Here is a 22037-nt window from a genome sequence, read left to right on the forward strand (position 1 = left end):
AGTACTATGAGTTTCTGAAGTCGGATAAGTATTTTGAGTGTGCTTAGCATATTCACACGCATCACAAACTAACTATTCTTTAGCAAAAAAATTATATAAACTAGAAAATAGTTTTGATAACACAGAAAAAGAGATATATCCAAATCTATGGTGCTGTAAGTGAAGTTTATTCATGGCATCAGTAGATGATGAAACAACTATACCAGCTTTTTGATAGTTTTGTAGCTTCCCGTCATTCAGGTAGTAGAGTCCATTGTGTATTTTACCATACCCAATCATCTCTCCTATTGTCAACTTCTGAAAAACATAATAAGTAGAGAAGAATGTAACTTTGTTATTCAGATCATTTGTAATAGAATGAATAGATAATAGATTAGTGAAAAAATTAGAGACATGCAAAGCAGAAGATAGTTTTATGGTTGGTGTACAGGTGATGGATTCGTTTCCATACACAGGTCGAAAAAAACCATCAGCTATACAAACTTTATCAGAATAGAATGAGTAAGACGTAAATTTATCAGAATTATCAGTCATATGCATAGTGGCACCAGAGTCTATGACCCACATCTTATCAGTATTAATGGAAGAGATAAAAGTATCAGGAGTTAATGCACTGGATTTAATATGAGAGAGATTGGATTGTGCAAAATGAGAGAAGAAAATTGAAGGAGAATTGGAGGATTTACTAGGCAAACTGTTGTTGGAAGGAGCACTGCCAGAAGGAACATTAAGTCAGTTCATAATTCGACGGAGTATCTCATCAGTAGATAATGAACTTCCAGCATTAATGGGTGAAGGTGGAGGAGTTGATGCCTTCGTAGATGAAACACCTTTCTCTATGTACTCAGAAAGATTGGCCTGATGATGATTAATAGTTGCACCAGAACGTCCTCTTCCTCGACGACCACCTCTATCATAACCAGAGGGATGGCTATATAGCTGCCAATAGGTATCACGAACATGTCCCATTTTATTGCAATAGGAGCATATTCGCATATCTCCATGTCCACGAGATTGTTGAGATTGTGATTGGGGTTGGACAACCATGGCAGAGTGGATAGTATCTGAAACAACCATCAAACGATGGTGAGTCTCTTCACTCAGAATCAGAGAGAAGACTTGCTCAAGGGGAGGCAGATCTATACTCTGACCCAAAATCTGAACCTTGATTGAGTCAAATTCGTCATTGAGTCTAGCAAGAAAATCAAAGATTCGCTCTTCATCAGTGAATTTCTTGAACATAATAGCATCTTCAGAGCAATAAGCTTTGAAGAGGCGATAAAAATCTAGCTCGGACCATATACACTGGAGTTCTGTCATATAAGTAGTGATAGAGAGATCTCCTTGTCAAAGAACACGCACCTTACATTAGAGCTCAAAAGCTTGAGCAGTATTATCCTGTTGTGAATAAGTTTGGATAGTACCCTCCCAAATTTTTTGGACGGTTTTAAAAAATGACATATCTTGAGCAATAAAAGGCACCATAGAGTTGAAAAGCCAAGCCATTACAAGAGAATTCTATGATTCCCATTTTAAAATTTTTGTATCTTTGGATTGTGGCTTAACAGCAGTTTCAGTGAGAAATCCTTCAAATCTGCGAGTTTGGATATATAGCCGCACATTTCGAGACTACATAGGATAGGTGAGAGGTCTGTCAAGTCGAACAGAGCTAATCAAGAGAGAAGGATTGTCTATTACAGACCAAGAGTCAGAGGTGCGGACCACCTCATCGATTGGCTTCTCAAACTCTTCTTCAATAACACCGCCCGACACTTCCAAGTATGCTAAAAAAGAACTACTGGATGAAAACTACTGAATGATTTTCATCTCTTTTTTTTGGAGAAAGAAAAAAACAAATAACTAAAGAGGGAAGAGCTAACCTTTCTTTGTTTCATAGCGAGACGAGGGGGGCACGGGACGATGGGCGGCATTTGATGGGTTGTGGGCGTGTGCGCGGAGGGCATGTGTGGAGGCGCTCGAGGTGGTGGTGGTGGTTTGCGGTGGTGATGGGGTGTGGACGTGTTGATGAAGGAGGTGGCGACGTGCACAGAGGCGAAGGCGATGAAGGAGCAGAGGGGAAGAAGGGCGAGCCACAAGCGGTGATGGGGTTTGGACGGCGAGGACAGCGATGGACAGTGGACGGCGATTTGTGGCGGCATGTTGCGGTGATGATGGGCTGATCTGCCGAGCAGAGGAGAAGAGGGGCGAGCAGTGAAGGAAGAGGAGGTGGCGGCGGCGTGCATAGAGGCGGTGGCAATGAAGGAAGCAGCAATGGGGTTTGGACGTGTCGATGAAGGAGGCAGCGGCGTGCATGGAGGCGGCGTGCATGGAGGCATAGAGGGGAAGAGGGGCGGGCGGCGATGGGGTTTTGACGGCGAGGACAGTGATCTGCAGTGGTGATGGGATTTGGACGGTGAGGACAGCGATCTGTGGTGGCATGCACGGAGGCGGCGGTGATGAAGGAAGGAGGGTGATGCCATGGTGGTGCCGATCGGTGATGAGAAGAAGAAGAAGAAGAAGAAGAAGAGGAGATGGATTGCAGGCTGCGGTTTCAAAAAAACTTTGAGGACAATAGCAAAGGGAGAAAAAAAAATTGGAAAAAAATCATGGATCAGAAAAAGATTCAAAAGAGGAGAAAAAAAGTCATGTGTCAGATCCCGAGAGCTCTGGTACCATGTTGAAAACTAGAGATGGGAGAGGAGGAATTCTTGAGAAAGGAGGAATTCTCTTTTTATTTTTCTTCATATTACAGCCTTCGGGGTCCTCTCCATTTTATACAAGAGTTTTCATTCTCTTTAAAGGAAGGTAATAACCTATTTTTGCTTATCCTTTAAATAAGAAAAAATCATTCACGACTATTACATAAACAGGAAAATGCCACAGATGGAAAGATAGGGTAGGTAAGGCTGTCAACAGTTTTGCATTAAGAAGAGACATACATATAGAACTTGGGGGTCCCTTCACTGTGAAGCCGAAATGGTTCGTGCTTAATTAGCAAAGTACCGCATAGAGATGAAACGCAAGCAAGTAGCAATACCAACTGGGCTCTGGCCCAGTGGCTGCTTACGTTGCAACCATTTGGCAGGCTCACCACTTAGCGCACTGGGCCTTGGGCACAGACGATGAGAATGGAGGCCATTGGATCCTCCTTTCTAGGTCTTTAGCTAATGGAGGCTGGGTTTTTTTTTTTTGGGTAAATAAGAGGAGCAAATGCTTTATAAGTGACATGTCAGTGTGATTACAACATAGGAAAATAAGGTAGTAGGAAACAGAAGCATAGAAGATAAGTACAAACAGTATACATCACATAAGTAAGCAAAGACAGGATATAAGTAATGAAGGCCAATGGCCACTGACAAAAAAGGTTGACAACTTCCATCCGATGGTAATCCGGTTGAAATAACAATGCTCCTTAAAAGAGGAGGGATGCCATAGACTACAAAATTGCCATAGCTGAGTTGATGCATTTGAATCCAGTCTGCTCGAGATAGATAGTAAAATTTTGCATTGTTTAAGTGAATAATAGCTAGACAGAGAATGAGTAGATTCATAAACCTTATGAATGAACTCAATGAAGCATGCTTCATGAAACAAGAAATCTCGAAGTTCTTCAATAGCATCTCTTCAACTACTTGATCATTTCGCTTATAGAAGTAGGTTTCATTTACTCCAATCTCACAATTAGGTTTAATCGTTAGCTATAGCCCTGTTAATATGTAAGGCATCAAAAAAATTAGTAGCAACTGATGAAAGATAAGTCTCTGATAAAGAGATAAGGATATGCTTGATGTTATTATGATAAAGTTAACCTTTATATAATTATTATAGATAATGTCTATCTCAGTCATTACTAATTGATTCAGACATTACCTCTAATGGATGAGGCATGTCATAAAAGAACACCACCAACAAACTTGGTCTCCAACTCATCCAAAAGCTCATAAGGTCTTTTCTATGAGGAATAGTCAAAGTTGGAATTGAAAAAACAAGCTGCTGCTCATGGATGACGAGGAGCATATCCAGCTCGATTTATTTTTATGGTTATAAATAGGTTGATTCAAGAGATTGAGGATGGCATCGTTGGTTTCTTCTTCAAGTTAGTTTGATTACCGCATAGAGTTTTAATATTATGGTATCAAAGCCATATAGATTGTTTGTCTTGAAGATTATAATCTTTTTGATATTCATACAAAATTTTTATAGATATAGATCTGACCAGCAAAAAGAAAGAAAAAAATTTTTTTAGGAGAAAATTAAAACTTTCTAGCTTAATTACCTAGAAAACACTCGAGAGCTCCACCTTGTTTGCTTATGGAAACCTAACACCCCTTGGGTGTTGGATCGGACACTATGACAACTTTGTCTTTGTTGTTGGTTTCTTAGTTAATATATATATTCATATGCTTTCCATAAGTTTTCAATTATAGCCGGCCATGATGGCTTTTATTAGCTTTTTATCCCGCTCCCCCTATTTTATAAATTAATAATAGTTAGTGGACGAATAATAGAGTCAGAGCTTAGAAGCATTTGCTAGATTCATCCAATTAAGCCCGATCTACATGTGGCCCATACTAACACACATAGGAATTTATTTTGATTGATTTAATTTGATCTGAACTCTGACTAAAAATAAGTCTTCGATAAAGTTGTAAAGATATATTAGATAGTTATTGTGATAAAGTTAATATCTAAATGACTATTATGGATAATGTCCATCTCAGTTATTATAATGCAGACACTACCTCTAATAGGTGAGACATGTTATAAAATAGTAGCTAGTGAAGAATAGGATCTTAGGATCATTAAATTAACTGATTTTATGCTTGTGCATGCTATATAAAGGTAAAGTAGACATACACGTTTAAGAAGGGTGCCAGAAGGAGTGAAAGAACTTTGAAAATCATTCATACTGATGTATGCATATTTTTTTTTCATATCTAATAGGTAAAAATTAATTCATTATATTTATTAATGACTATTCATGGTATATATAAGGTTGATATTTTTGAAGTTTTTAAGAAAATTAAAATAAAGACAGAGAGATAATCAGAAAAAGTGATTAAAATATTCAGATCCGATAGAGATGGTGAATACTATAGTAAATATATGAAGATATATGAAAAAAAGCCATGATCATTAGCAAAATTTTTAAAGAAATAGAGTATTATATTCTAGTATACAATGTCAAGCACACCAAATCTGAATTATGTAATTGAAAGAAGGAATGGGATACTTAAATAAATAGTTCGGATTATAATAAGTTATTCTAACCTACCTATTTTCTTGTGAGATAAGACTGTAAAGATAACGATGCATATGTTATGTAGGATCCTTACTAAGGTAGTTCAAAGAACTCCTTATGAGCTATGGACCAGTAGAAAATTTAGTTTGGGAAATGCGTATATGGGATGTCCAGCTAAAGCTAAGGTTTACAACCTACAGAAAAATTGTATTTGATCTTAGAATGATCATTGTTTTTTTTTATTAGTTATCCAAAGACATCAAAATGATGTAGATTTTAATTTTTATCTCATACATCATAGATAGTAGAATCTAATAAAGCTAAATTTCTAGAAGACAATATGTTTAATGAAAGTAAAAAACCTTGAGATATTATTTTTGAAGAAATACTAGGCTTGAAAAGCAGATTGAAGTGATGTGTCCTACTATTATTCCTTCAGATAACATTCAGGAGGAATCATCACTTCATCAAGTTCCATCCCATGAGATTTTTATTGCCAAAAAAGCAACTATATAACAACTACTACAAGTAAATCAAGAGATGGTTCTCTGAAAATCTACTAAAATAAGAAAATCTATTATAGCTTTAGATTATGTAGTGTATTTGATTAATATGGATAAAAAGGATGATGATCAAAAGATATAAGCCATGAAAGATGAGAACTTCTTATAATGGTTAGATGCCATGAAAGAAGAGTTGAGATCTATGGATAATAACCATATCTAGAAATTAGTTAACCTACCTAAAAGGTGTGATCAATTGGTTGCAAATAGATCTATAGGACCAAACAGAATTTCAACGGTAAAGTTGAATGGTAAAACTCAGCTTTATGGTACAAAGGTTCACACAAAAGGAAGGCATTAACTTTAAAGAAATCTATTTAATTTTTTATTTCATCAAAGGACTTTTTTTGGATTAGCATTGCTTTAATAACTCATTTTGACTAGGAGCTATATCAGATGGATGAGAATGGCCTTCCTCAGTGGTGATATAGAAGAAGAGGTTTACATGAAACAATCCAAGAATTTTATTGTCAGTGGACAAGAGCACACTATTTGTAGATTAAAAAAAATATTTATTGACTTAAATAAGCTTTCAGATAGTGATATCTGAAATTTGATGGGGTAATTACATTCTTTAAGTTTAAAAAATACTATATTTGAAGGTTAGTGACAGTAAGTTCATAATTTTAGTATTATTTGAATAATATTCTACTTATTAGTAATGATTTCAATCTTTTTAAGAAAATTAAATAATTTTTATCCTAAAATTTTGAGATGAAATATATAGATGAATCCATTTATATTATCAACATTGAGATTCACAGAAATAGATCCTTAAAGGCTACTTGGACTATCTTAAATAATTTACATTTTTATATATAGTATTAAATTTAAGATAGAAAAATATTCTTCTGAGGTTGCTTCTATTGTAAAGAGTGATAAATTTAATAAACCCTAATGTCCAAAAATTAAGAAAAAGAGAGAGAAAATAAAGTTCATAACCTATGCATCAGCTGTTATGAGTTTGATTTATGCCCATATTTGCATGTGTCTAGACATTATCTTTACTATACCAATGCTTGGACATTATCAACATGATTCAGAAATGGAGTATTGAAAAGTTATAAAGAAAGTTAAGCATTGCCTACAAGGTGTAAAAGTTTACATGCTCGTATGCAATCAGTCTGATCATCATTAAGTAATAGCTATTAAGATTTAGAGTTTAATGGATACACTGACAGTACTGTTAGATGTATGCTCTAAAAGCCAATTAGATTGACACATATAAATTTTTTAAGAACGTAATTTTATATTTAAAGTATTAAAATTAATAAAATTAGATTATTTTTTTATTCATATTATGTTATGTATCTATTAATCATCCAAGAGATTAATATGATGATGACACATATTCTCAAGTATTGAAAATTTGATGCATGTATCATTGGTGATTAATTTTTAAATTACTTTCGATCAATGAATTATTACGAAAATGATGATTGATCTGGTAAGATTGATGCATGCATCACTTTCTTTAGGATAGATAAGTCTTAAGTCTACAGTGTGGGGATGTTAGAGCGAAAGTGCTAGTGGTTGTTGTAAAATAAAGATACTGTGCATGACCATTATGAAAAGTCACTTGGATGGCCACCTACTCATCAGTGACTTGCTCGATGCTATAGTTGTGCAACTCATTCTTTAATCTAAGGTGCCTTGGCTGTTCACAGTAAGACTAATATAGTTTGACTATATATATACTTGATCCCTAGCCATATAAATCTTTGTGGTATATATTAGCTGTAGTAAATTTATTGTAGGAATAGGATGCACACCGAGATAAAATTTATCATCTTTGATAGATAAGGAAGATGATTTTATATGATTTACAGAATTGAGTTCAGAAGACTTTGGTTAAAGTAGTGTAAATAATAGAAATGAATTTTCAAATACTTCACATTAAGAACTCAAGTCGAGTAAATTTTACATATGATAGATGATGTGATTTGACAAGTAATTCATTATCTCCATCTTATCGAAATCTTTGATAGAAGGACTGTATTATATGCTTACTGTACTTAGAGGTTCATCCCATTTCATTCGGCTAGATTGCCATTATATATTACTAGATGTCACTAGTGGATTGTGGCGACCATGAGAATCATTAGATGATTCTTATTGAAAAAAATTGAAAGTATTTCAATCTATTGAAAAGAGTTTCAACATTGTCGTGATAGAGATCTCAACATATCTTACTATCAGATAGAATAAAATCTATGGGATCACACATATAAAGAGATTGAAACTAATCAGATGGTTGGATTATGATTACAAATCATTATAGGTTCCAAATTATCAATGTAATTAATAATCAGACTAACATGTAATTATTACAAGTAGCAGAAGCTTACTTGCTAATAGTTAGCAAAGTTCGAGGAAGACTAATGTACAAATATTGCAAGTCTTAATTTGATTGGATTAAATTAATTATGGCTGAATTCAAGTTAAATCAAATAGGGATTCAGATTCAATTGAATTTGAGTCAAGACTTAGATCAATTGGAGCTTAGGTCACATGCACCTAAAAGGATTTGGGTGCATCAATTGTATGATAATTAAATCTAACATCCTTGTCTTATTTGGACTAGACTTTGACTAGTCAAGAAAAGCCCATGCCCTAAGGGTTTCCATGCATGAAACCCTAGGTGCCACAACAAAAGAGCAAATTATAGAAGGTATAGGGTGGCACCATTAGGGTTTTTGAAACCCTAGCCACCCAAGCCACAGTAGGAAACCTTTTGGCTGAATTATATAGGGTGGCAACATTGGGAGTCTCTCTTCAATAACCGTAGCCGCCTGTCCTCTTTAGGAAAGGAGATTTTTTCCATGAAAGGTGGGGTGGCACCCTAGGGCTTTGAGCTTATAAAAGGGTAGCCACACCCAAGGGTAAAAAGCATCCCAATGCCCCAAAAGGTTCTCTCCTCTAGTCTCAAGGCTGTTGCCCAAGCTCTCTCTCCTCCTTCCTCTCCACACCCAAGGGCCTCTCCCTCTTCTCTCTTGCCTCTCGAAATTTAGAATTTCAGCAAAAAAAATCTCAAGAGAGCTATTATCCTGTTACAGTTCTCAAAGAGTTGAGAACTCTCTACCGTCAAGCAAATATTCTGCAAGGAAGCTTGCACCTCAGAGAATCAAGAAGTTGTTGATTGTCTTTATCTTTGTGTGGATACTTATGGAGATCAGACATTTGTGTGGCTACAAGAAAAAGATCTAGTCCACGATCTACAGTCACGGAGTTCATCTATCCATACAAAAGTATAAAAAAAAAAGTTATTTTTTTATTCTTCAATTCTTTTTCTCCTCTGTATATTGGGATTTTGAGGATATATTTTCTCTTTTACATGAAGGGTTGAATAGTTAACTTTTATGTTCGCCGTGTTGATGGAATAGATTAGATCTCATTCTTTCTTCTCAATTTTGTTTAATTAATATGATTAATTAAAGATATATGAAATTTTTTTAATTAACATGATTAATTAAATATATACGAGAAACTTAAAAATTTTTTCAAGTAGGAAATCTACCATCAAATATATCTTTCTACTTGTAGAAGATGCTATATCATCAAAATGAGAAAAAAATAAAATCTAGTTTACTACATTCACTATAAAAATGGAGTACATAGCCTGTTATGAAATTTTCTCACAAGCTATATGATTACTGAATTTTATTATAGAACTTACAATTGTCGATTCTATCAGCAGACTGATAAAGGTATATTGTGATAATAATATCACAATAAGATTCTCCTATAATATAAAGAGTAAAAGCACTTGTTTGTATACTGGTGTTAAATACTTCACTTTTCGTAAGAGAAAAAAGGACATAGTGTTTGTGAAACATATTAATAAAGAGCTGATAATTATAAATCTACTAATTGAAGAACTTATTTTCAAGATTTTGAGAGATCATGTGGTGCATTAGCTCATTTTATGTATGCGACAATATATATGTATAAAATCATCATATTAAGTTTTATAATAAAGTTCAGTTCAGTTTATTTTATTTTATTTTATACTAATCGACTCTTTACCCTGTGATATAAAGAAGACCAAGAAATAGCAATAAAGTTTCATGTATTTATAAAATAAAATATTATAAGATGTTATTAGTATTACGATGCATTGAAGGATGTGTATTGATTAATAATATATTTATCACACCATGATTCATACTGATAATTATTTTCTATCAAGTATATATAGTATATATTCTATGGAGTAATTAAATTTTTAAGGGTAGATCCATGCATGTTAGTTTTTAATTTATCGATTATCAATTTAGATATAACCTCTGATGTGTGGGGTACACTATAAAAGGATATCCCCTACAGACTTAGTCCCCAACTCATCCAAGAACTTGTGAGATCTTTCCATCCGAAATACTCAGAGTTGGAATTTAAAAACCAAGGTGCTGTTCAATAGACAGCAAGGAGTATATCCAGCTCAGTTTCTTTTTATGATTGTAGGTCGACTGATTTGAGAGATTGAGGATGGCATTGATGACCTTTTTTTGAGTAAGTTTATTGTTCTATAAAGTTCTAATATGATGGTATCAGAGCCATATAGATTATTTAGCTTGAAGATTGAAGTCTTTTTTATATCCATCTAAAGTTTTTATAAATATCACTCTAATCAATCAAAAAAATATTTTTTTAAGAAAAAAATTATATAGATTATTTAGCTTGAAGATTAAAGTTTTTTTTTATATCCATCTAAAATTTTTATGAGTATCACTCTGAGTAGTCAAAAAAAATAATTTTTTTAAGTAAGAAATTAAAATATTTTGACGTAATTATCCTGAAAACAATCGGGTGCTCGACCTTGTCTACTTATGGAAACCCAACACCCACTGAATCAGACACTCACAATTCACAATGGCTTTCATCAACTTCTTACCCCACTCCTCTAGTCTATAAATAAGAGCTAGAGGAGGAATAATTACATCAGAGCTTAGCTTAATTAGAAGCAGCACTGTGGCGTTAGTTCTTATTCTTCTTCTTGCTCTTTTCTTTTTGTTGCGGTCGGTCGAGCCAGGCTCATAAGGTCGGATTCGAATCCTTCTCAAGTATGAGGTATTGTCCACTTTGAGAGACCATCGAGATGATCGGCGTGCGGCATGGGTCCCTCATGGCTTTGCCCCTTTGGGTCTGGCCCAAAAGGTGTCTTGCAATGAGAGAGGAGGATGTCAAGTCTTACAAGGCAAGGTTGCTTGACTGAACAATCGATGTGGGAATAAAGTCCACTCCCTTCCACAATAGTGGCCCCTTAGTCAGAGAACCATAGCCTACTCCAAATGAATTTACCTTTCAGCTCAGATTTTTATGGAGGAGACATTGTATATTGGAGGGAGGACCAGCATGGGCCACCAGTGTTACGGTTAATCATGCCACGCCGCATGTAGTTCGTCCTGGTGGTTGCTGAAAAATGTATCCCAAAGCTAATCGTTAGATGGTTGTGCTCATCTTATAAATTATATATAAATTTTTATTAATAAAAATTATTTGATATTTTTATTACAAATTATCCATCTTTGAACTTCTATGTTGTAATGAAGTTCTTAAGACTATGATTAATCGATAAAAGAGAGTTTGTCATTAAGTCCTTAAAAATATTCGTGATCAAACGATACGCTATTACTAGGATGATAGTGATATCAAGTGTAGGTCATTGTGTACCATATGAGTTAGTTATCCTTTTAACCAAGGTGTATGGAGACACTGTTATGGCATGCAAATGGAATATAGAAGTATATTTACATCAAACATGACCATGTACCGAGCACTCCGCTGTTAAGAGTAGCTCGTGAAAGGTATGGATATAAGTGTCCCTCCAATCTAAGACCACCACGGTGACTTGTAAGCAACTCACTGTACTTTAGTACTGAACTATCTGAGTTTCTAACTCAGTATTGAAAGGCTACTGCGTGCAGTCAAGTACTTATCAAATCGATGTGTGAGTCAAGATGGAATTGACCCCTCTGAATTAATAGGAGATACGCGTCAACATATTTCAATTCAGTAAAATCATGGTCAGGATAATCTATGAGATAGATTTGAAAGATTGAAATATAATATGGTCAACTAAATTAGAGTTGACAGTTAAACCTTAGGTCACCTTAAGCAGTGAATCAAAGAAATAAATTATATGGCAACCATAAGCCAGTAGGTTCTAGAAGATTGCTTTGCAATACTTCAACCTGTCCGATCGTCGGATCATCATTGCTAGATGGTTATATTGATTGGTATAGAAAGTTATTCCTATGCTACTGACTTAAGTTCAAACTTATGAGGTCACACGCATTGAAAGATTTGATCAAATTAGATAGCTGAAGAGTCTAATTGGATTGTGACTATGATGAAGAGTCCTACTCCGGCTAGGACTCTCAGAGAGAGTCCTACTGGGACTGAGACTCTACTATTTTTAGAAAATTAATTAGTAATTAGATTACTAATTGACTCAATTTGATTGAGCGAAGAGCTTTGAAACAAGTCTAATTGAATTAGACTCAGTTCCACTTTGATTGGTTTTGATATGATCGAGTCCAATTATAAGAAAAATTTGATCTTGATTCGATTAGAGTTTTGACTCGGCTAATTCCTAATTGGGTTAAAAAATTGATAAGATACTTAGGTTCATAACTGGATTAGGTTCATTTCTATCAGTGGATTCAATCCAAATTTGATTTGGATTAGAATCAGAATTGAAAATGAAGAGTCCTTGTCAACTAGGACTCTATCCTTATCTTTTGCGCTATACCTGGATCCATACCAATTTCTCCCGATCTAATTGAATTTGGGTTTTGCTTTCTGGCATCATGATAGAGAATCCAATAAGGATGGGTAGCTATAGCTGATGAGTCATAATATTATCTCTTGCCTAATTCGAATGCGATTTGAATTAGAGATAAGAGGTAAACTAGAAAAAAAAATTTATATATAGAATATTGTTGGCACCATATTAATTTTTTTTCTTATTTTTTTTAAAAAATTCTTTAGCATATGAGACTTTAGAAATCTTTTTCATATTTTAATAATTTTTTTAGAATTTTTTGAAATGCCAAAAGGAGATTTTGGCATTGACTCTTGGTGCCCTTCCTTGGAAAACCTTAATTCCTAGTCTATAAAAAGAGGTCCTCTCTCTTGGATGTCCCATGACCATTCCCTTGGTGTTTTTTGTTTCTAGAGCCTCTTCTCCTCCTCTATTCCTCCTCTTAATCTTCTCTTACTTTGGAGTGTCCAAGGTACTTGAAAAAGGAGGAATAAATCAGCTGTCGAAGTTGCTTGCAGGCTAGCACCTCCAAGTCCTTAATCGGTGCTTGTTTTCGTATGGATCTTTCTGTAGAGGTCAGATAACTCTATATGGCTGTGAGTGATCTAAAGAACATCTTTAGATTAAGATCAAATTTATTTGATAACGATCTCTAACTTATTTTGATTCTTATAGTAGATCTAATAGTTAGATCTTGAATTTTTGCATCGATGAGATCGATGTGATTTTTATTTTCAGATCTAAAGTTCATATTTTCATATCAAAGATCATGATGTGGTAGTCTAATATAGGATATTATATATATGATTAGAATTAAATCATTTAATTTTTTATTTTTACGGTATAAAATTTTTAAATTGCATGTACTGTACTACCGCATATTTTCTTCAACTCATATCAGCGTCAGATTATTTTGATATGAATTAATATGATTTTAGATCTATTTTTTTATTAGATCTAATTATTTATGATTTAAATTAGATTTGAGTTAGTTTATTTTTAGATCTGATTATTATTTATTTATATTAGATATTTTGAGTAGCAAAGTACTCGGATTGGATAATCACCAGGTCGTTCGATCATAGGAGCAAGTAAGATTTTATGACCCTCTCCTCCCATTCAATGGAATGCTCTTCATGGTGTGTAGGGGTGCCACTATGAGATCTCATGAAGAAGAAAGTGAAAAGAAAAAGCTTATTTTCTTGTAAAACCTAGATCTTGAAATCTTAGGTGTTGTTGTATATGATGCAAGTTGCGAAGAATCTAGTTACATCTAATTTTGATTAATCAAAATTATTTTAATTAAAAATTATAAAAATTTAAATTTGATCTAAAAAATTTTATGATTTGATATAAAAAATTTACATGAAAAATTATTTTCAAAATCTTAACTATGTTGATGCAAAACTTTATTAAGAATTAAGTGTTAAACCCAATAGATCTAGAATTGTGATTTAGATCTAATGACATTACCTAAAATATGGGGCATGGGTTAGCTCAAATCAGGTTCTTCTCTTTAATTGGATTAGACCTAAGATTAGAATTAAAGAATTGATTGACTATATAGAGAAATTGATTAAGTCGAATCAAATGTTGAATTAGATTAATCAAGATTTCTCTAGTACAATAGTTGTAGACAGTCAAGTCCATATCTTTGATTAGATTAAATAGGCCTTGATTGTGGCTCAGTGGTTGAACCCAAATTATTAAGTTGGTTAAATCAAAACTAGTTAATTAATTGATGTCTAAGATAAGTTTGGCATTTTGATCGGTGATTTTTAATTGGGAACGGCTTACCTGACTATTTCGATAGTGTCTAAGATAAGCTTAGTAGATCCTCCCACCGATCTCACTTACCTTGCCAATTTGGTGAAGTAGAGTTTAGTTAGATCGCTAAGTGATTCGAGTTAGCCCATGCCATTAAAGTTGATCAGTGTGATTGATCGAGGTGTCAGTTCAATCAGCATAACCTAACCAGATTCAGTGACTTGGTGAAGTCAGTGGGAGGATTATGATCTATTGATTGATCTTTTCTTCTTTAAACTGATTAAATCTTCTAAATTATTAGGTTCCTAAAATGAGCTAGTTATGGTGATAACTAGATCATAGCCTCCCATTAAAGTGAATGGTAATGGATCCATTATTTATGATTAACATTACAGGCGCCATCCGTCTAGTATTTACTCTGAATAATAGAATTATCATTCATCATATGATGACTCTATTGAACTATCTGATGATGGTTGGGTTGATCAAGCCATCCTCGGACCTAATCACTCATTGATTAGAATCACTGAGTAGGTTTATGTTAATGGTTTGATCTAACGAAACTTTCAGTGGAGGTCCATCGCCTACTGAAATAAAATTTGAGACTAAATTAAATACTAAAAATTATTTAAAAAAATAATTAGTTGAGAACCTATCCATAGATGCATATGGTTGATCGAGCCATCCTCAGACCTATATGTAGTCTGTGTGGATTCTAGTATCCGCTAAGAAATTAAAGTAATTCTTCGAATTGGAGGTAGAGGCTACCAATTCATATAAAATAGTAGGAGGACCTTTAGACTAAAGTCTAAGTCTTTAAGATTAACAAATTCATATACTAATTAGGTTTTGTATTTTCTTTGTGTGTGCAGAAGCTTGTCGCTTCGATCACTATTAGACAGTGAGAAGCTTATCAGATCGAATTTTGATAATTGATATCGAAAGTTAAAGATAGTTTTGGAGCACGAGAGGATTCTTTATGTGATAATGGATCTGGCACCTGAGGAGCTTGCTCCCAATGCGCAAGATGCGGTCCAAGATATTTATTTGAAGTGGCTCAATGATTGCATTATAGTTTCTTGCATTATGCAGGCCTTTATGAATGATGAGTTCAGTCAGAAATTTAAAGAGGCTCAACCAAAGAAAATGCTTCAAGTGTTGAAGGATTCCTTTGGTACTCCTGATGATGTTGAGCAATACAAGACTAGTTGCACCATTTTCAATATCCGAATGAGGGAAGATGCATTTGTTATCGATCATGTATTATACATGATCTAGCAGATTGAAAAACTAAGCAAACTCAGCTTTTTCTTGCATGAACAGCTGGGAAAGGATGCGATCCTGAACTCCCTACCTAAGTCCTACCTGTCGTTCCTCAGTCATTTCAGAATGACGAAGTCTGTAGTCAATTACATGATTTGTTGGGGTTGCTACAGACTTTTGAGAAGGATTACCAGCTCCACAAAGACATGGTAAATCTAGTGGGAGGATCTTCTTCAGATAGTGATCGCCTCTTTAAGAAAAAAAATAAAAAGAATAAAAAGATACCTGGTGCAGGGAGTCAGTCCTAGAAATTCAAGTTCAAGATTGATCAAAGTTAGGTAGAATGCTTCTTTTACAAGAAGCAGAGTCACTGAAAGAGAAATTATCCTTAGTATATCGTTTCCCTTGATCCGAACAGGCCAAAAAAGAAGAAGCAATCAGTTGCTGGATAAAGTACTCATATGATAATATCTTGTAATTTTTCTCTTTTTGATACAATGACCTGGGTATTGGATACCGATAGCCCTATTCATATTTACAATTCGTTGTAGGATCTTCAGGTTAATAGGAGATTTGGAGAAGGCGAGAGATTCCTGAATATTGAAGATGAAAGATCAGTTCCAATTCTAACTTTAAGAATCATCAAGCTTGAATTCGAGTCTCATTACATTATTCTTGATGAGTGTCATTAATGTCTTAATTTTTTTTAAATATTATTTTTGTAGGCCTTTTGATAAATTTCAATTGTGAAATATCAATAAAAAAAAATTAGTAATATCATTTTGAATGGTGTTATAATTTTATGTGGACGGTTGAACAATAGTTTTTATGTTGTATCTAGACCTAATGTAATGTATATTTCAAATAAACATCCTAGAATAGATGATGTCACATATGCCTACCTTTGGTATTGTAGCTAAGTCATATCAACAAGAACAGGATGAACAGATTAGCTCAAAAAGAGATTCTTGATAAAGACGATTATTAATCGTTACCTACCTATGTTTTATTTACTTGAAAAGATGATCAAGTCACTTTTTACTGAAAAAGATGAACGAGTCAGTGATGTGCTGGGTTTGATACATACTAATGTATGTGGACCCATGAGCACATATGCCAGAGGAAGGTATAGCTATTTTGTTACATTCATAGATGACCTATTTTGGTATGGATACGTATACTTAATGAAACATAAGTTTGAATCATTTGAAACGTTCAAACGGTTGTGTAATAAAGTAGAGAAATAAACTGAAAAAAATATTAATACTCTTCAGTCTAATCGAAGAGGTGAATACCTCTCTAGTAAATTTCTAAAATATCTAGGAGAGAATAGAATTCTCTCCTAATAGATCCTTTCAGGGACACCACAGCATAATGGTATCTCGAAAAAGAGGAACGAAATCTTGTTGGATATGGTTCGGTCCATGATGGAGTTTGCAACTCTGTCGATCTTCTTTAATTTGGAGATATGCACTTGAAACAGCTCGTCTTATGCTTAATAATATTCTGAGCAAGTCGGTTAGTAAGATACCATATGAGATATGGTCAGAACGTATGCCAAACCTCTCTTACTTTAGGGTCTGGAGATGTCCAGCTTATGTTAAACGATTACAAATTGACAAGCTCAGCCCTAGGTTCGATAAGTATAATTTTATAAGGTATCCCAAAAAAATAAGAATATATTATTTTTACTTGTCCGTTGAACAAAAGGTGTTTATCAGCGGTAAGGCACACTTTAAAAAAAAAATTCTTTAGTGAAGGAATAAGTGCCTCTAAAATTGAACTTGATGAAGTTTGACAGCTAGAAGTACCGACAACCAAAGATTGAATCTAAACCGGATTTGATAAGATTAAATCCAAAGCCTAACACACAAATATTTTTAAGATGATCTGGTAGAGTACCACATCAGTCGGACAGATACTTAGATTTTTTGACCCGAAATGGAGATCTTGTTGAACTCGATGAGAATAATGAGGATCCAATCACCTACACAGATGCGATGCAGAGGTCTGACTCTAACTAATGGCTTGAAGCTATAAAATTTAAAATAGAATCCATGAAGGTCAACGATGTATGGATATTGGTTGACCCACCTAAAGGAGTTAAACCCATAGGATATAAGTGGGTCTTCAAGAGGAAGAGAGGCACAGACAGAAAGGTGGAGACCTATAAAGCCCATTTGGTTGTCAAGAGTTATCGTCAGCATTATGATATTGACTATGATGAGATATTTTCTCCTATAGCAATGTTTAAATCCATTCGGATCATGTTTGCAATAGGAGCATATTGGGACTATGAAATCTGGCAGATGGATATAAAGATAATTTTTTTAAATAGAGAGTTGAACGAAGATGTGTATATGATACAATTTGAAAGATTCATATCTACAGATGAGTCCAAGGTATGCAAGCTTCAGAGATCTATTTATTGATTAAAGCAAACATCTCAGAGTTAGAACATACATTTTGATAAGGTGATCATAACGTATGGTTTCGTTAGGAACAGAGAGAAATCCTGCATATATAAGTGGGCAAATGATTCAATAATTATATTTCTTGTATTGTATGTGGATGGCATTCTCTTAATAGAAAATGATATCCTTGCATTACAAGGAATAAAAGTGTGGCTGTCATCATAATTCTTCATGAAGGATATGGGAGAAGCAGCTTACATCCTGGGGATAAAAATCTATAGGGATAGATCTAAGAGACTGCTTGGACTCTCACAATCCACGTACATAGATACCATGCTGAAATGATTCAACATGAAAATTTTCAAGAAAGGTTATCTTCTGATAGGTCAAAAAATTTCTCTTTCGAAAGGAGATTATTCGATAACTCCTCAAGAGAGAGAGCATATAAATAGAGTTCCATATGCTTCGTTAGTTGATTCTATTATATACACCATGATATGTATGAGATCAGACATAACATACTCACTAGAAGTAGTGAGTAGATACCAGTCTGATCTAGAAAAGAACCACTGAAAGGTCGTAAAGATCATTCTTAAGTATTTGAGAAATACTAAGGATCAGTGACTTATGTATGGTGAAACTGACTTAAAACTGGTGGGGTTTACTGACTCTAGCTTTCAGTCAGACCATGACAATAATAAGAGTATGTCGGATTATATTTTTATCTTAAATGATGGAGTGATCTACTAAAAAAAATTTAAGTAGCACACTGTGGTAGACCCTATTTGCGAAGCGAAGTATATCGCGACATCTGTTGCTATGAAGGAAGCTATATGGTTGCGAAAGTTCATTGACGAGCTTAAAGTAGCACACTCTATTGATGACCCTGTCTTGTTATACTAAGACAATACTGAAGTCATTGCTCAAGCCAAGGAGCCGAGATCATATCAGCGCACCAAACATATTCTGTGCTGCTATCACCTTATCTTAGAGATCGTGGATCGAGGTGATGTTGACCTTCAGAAGATTGATGGAAAGGAGAACCTAGTTGATTCATTTACTAAAGTTCTCAAAATCAAAAAGTTCGATGATCACAAGTTGAAGATGGGTATTCGATACTGCACCGATTGATTTTAGTCCAAATGAGAGTTGTTGAAAAATATATCCCAAAATCAATCATTAGATGATTGTGCTCATCTTATAAATTGAATATAAATTTTTATTAATAAAAACTATTTAATATTTTTATTATAAATTATCCATCTTTGAACTCTTGTGTTGTAATGAAACCCTTAAGACTATAACTAATCGACAAAAGAAGATTTGTCGTTAAGTTCTTAAAAATATTTGCGATCAAACAATACGCTATTATTAGGACGATAATGATATCAAGTGTAGGTTATTATGTACCATATGAGTTAGTTCTCCTTTTAATCAAGGAGTGTGGAGATACTATTATAGCATGCAGATAAAATGTAGGAGTATATTTACATCGAATGTGACCATATGTCGAGCACTCTGCCGTTAAGAGTAGCTCGTGAAGGGTATGGATATAAATGTCTCTCCGATCTGAGACCACCATGGTAACTTATAAGCAATTCACTGTACTTTAGTATCAGATCATTTGAATTTCTAACTCAATATCCGAAGGCTACTGAGTGCAGTCAAATACTTATCAAGTCGGTGTATAAATCAAGATGAAATTGTCTCCTTTGAATTAGTAGGAGATATGTATCAGTGTATTTCAATTTAGTAAAATCTTGATCAGGATAATCCATGAGATGAATTTGAAAGATTAAAATACAATATGATCAACTAAATTAGATTTGATAGTTAAACCCTAGGTTATCTTGAACATTTAGGTCAATGAGATAAATTATACGGTAACCATAAGTCAGTAGATTCTAGAAGGTTGCTTTGCAATACTTTAACCTATTCGATCGTCAGATCATCATTGCAAATGGTTACATCGATTGGTATAAGAAGTTGTTCCTATACTACTGACTTAGGTTCGACCCTATAGGGTCACACGCATTAGAAGATTTGGTTAGATCATATGGCTGAAGAGTCCAATTAGATTGTGACTCTGGTGAAGAATTCTACTCCAACTAGAACTCTGAGGGAGAGTCCCACTGAGACTGAGACTCTACTATTTGTAAAAAATTAATTAGTAATTAGATTACTAATTAACTCAATTTGATTGAACAAAGAGCTTTGAAACAAGTTTAATTGAATTAGACTCAGTTCGACTCTGATTGAGTTTGATATGATCGAGTCTGACTATAAGAAAAATTTGATCCTAATTTGATCAGAATTTGACTCGACTAATTTTTAATTAGGTTAAAAAATTGATGAGATATTTAAGTTTCTAATTGAATTAGGTTCATTTCTATCAGTGGGTTCAATCTAATTTAATTTGAATTAGAATTAGAATTGAAAACGAAGAGTTCTTATCAACTAGGACTCTATCCTTATCTTTTGCACCACACCTGGATCTATGCCAATTTCTCTATGCCTAATTGGATTTGGGTTGTGATTTTTGGCATCATGATAGAGGATCTAATAAGGATGGGTGGCTATAGCTGATGAGTCATAATATTATCTCTTGCCTAATTCAAATACGATCCGAATTAGAGATAAGAGGCAAATTAGAAAAAAAAATTTCGTATATAGAATATTGTTGGTGTCATATTAATTTTTTTCTTATTTTTTTAGAGAATTTTTTGGCATGTGAGACTCTAAAAATCTTCTTCACATTCCAATAATTTTTTTTAGAATTTTTTGGGATGCCAAAAGGAGGTTTTGGCATTGACTCTTGGAGTCCTTCCTAGAAAAATCCTAATTCCTAGTCTATAAAAAGGGGTCCTCTCTCTTGGACATCCCATGATCATTCTCTTGGTATTTTTTATTTTCAAAGCCTCTTCTCCTCCTCCTCTATTTCTCCTCTTGATCCTCTATTACTTTGGAGTGTCCAAGGTACTTGAAGAAGAAGGAACAAATCAGTTGTTGAAGTAGCTTGTAGGCTAGCACTTCCAGGTCCCTGATCTGTGCCTGTCTTTACGTGGATCTTTCTATAGAAGCCAGACGACTCTGTGTGGCTGTAAGTGATCTAAAGAACACCTTCTCCAACCATTGGACCAGAGGAGATCAAGATCAAATTTGTTTGGTAACAATTTTTAACTTGTTTTGATTCCTATTATAGATTAATAGTTAGATCTAAAATTTCTAAATCGATGAGATTGATGTGATTTTTATTTTCAGATCTAAAGTGCATATTTTCATATTAAAGATCATATGTGGTAGTCCAAGATAGGATCTTATATATGTAATTAGGATTAAATTGTTTAAACTTTTATTCTTGCTGTATAAAATTTTTAAATTGCATGTACTGTACTACCACATTTTTTTTTCAGTGGTCTCCCAAAGCAGATAATACCTCATACTTGAGAAGGATCTGGATCCGACCTTATGAGCCTGGTTTGATCGATTGCAATACTTTTCTATGTCTATAAGTGGGAATGCTCAGCCAAAGGTTCCGGCGATCTATGTGTTCGGTGATTCCATGGTGGACATTGGAAACAACAACGTACGACCTGTCGAGAAATAATGCCAAGCCAACTTCCCTCGTTACAGCATTGACTTCCCGCACTCAAGGCCCACCGGAAGGTTCAGCAATGGCTACAACGGGATCTACTTCTTGGGTAAAAGCTATCTTTCTTTCTTTCTTTTGTTTTGTTTTTTTTTTTTAGGGAATTTAAGAACTTCTTTTTGGAATATATAGTTTGATGTCTTGGTGTGGAAATATGATGAACTAGTGAATGAAGATCAAAGTACTATTATAATATTATAACTAGCTTAAAATCACATGCGATATATGATATGTATTTATTTTTTTAAATAATATTTTTATAAATTAAAAATCTAACATAATATAAAAGACATCATAGATGATGTCAAATATTCTAAATAAAAATATAAACTCAAAATATTTAAATAATATAATAATAAGAAGTAATATAATCATT

Source organism: Elaeis guineensis, chromosome 12 (genome assembly GCF_000442705.2).
Source record: "Elaeis guineensis isolate ETL-2024a chromosome 12, EG11, whole genome shotgun sequence".
Taxonomy (NCBI): Eukaryota; Viridiplantae; Streptophyta; class Magnoliopsida; order Arecales; family Arecaceae; genus Elaeis; species Elaeis guineensis.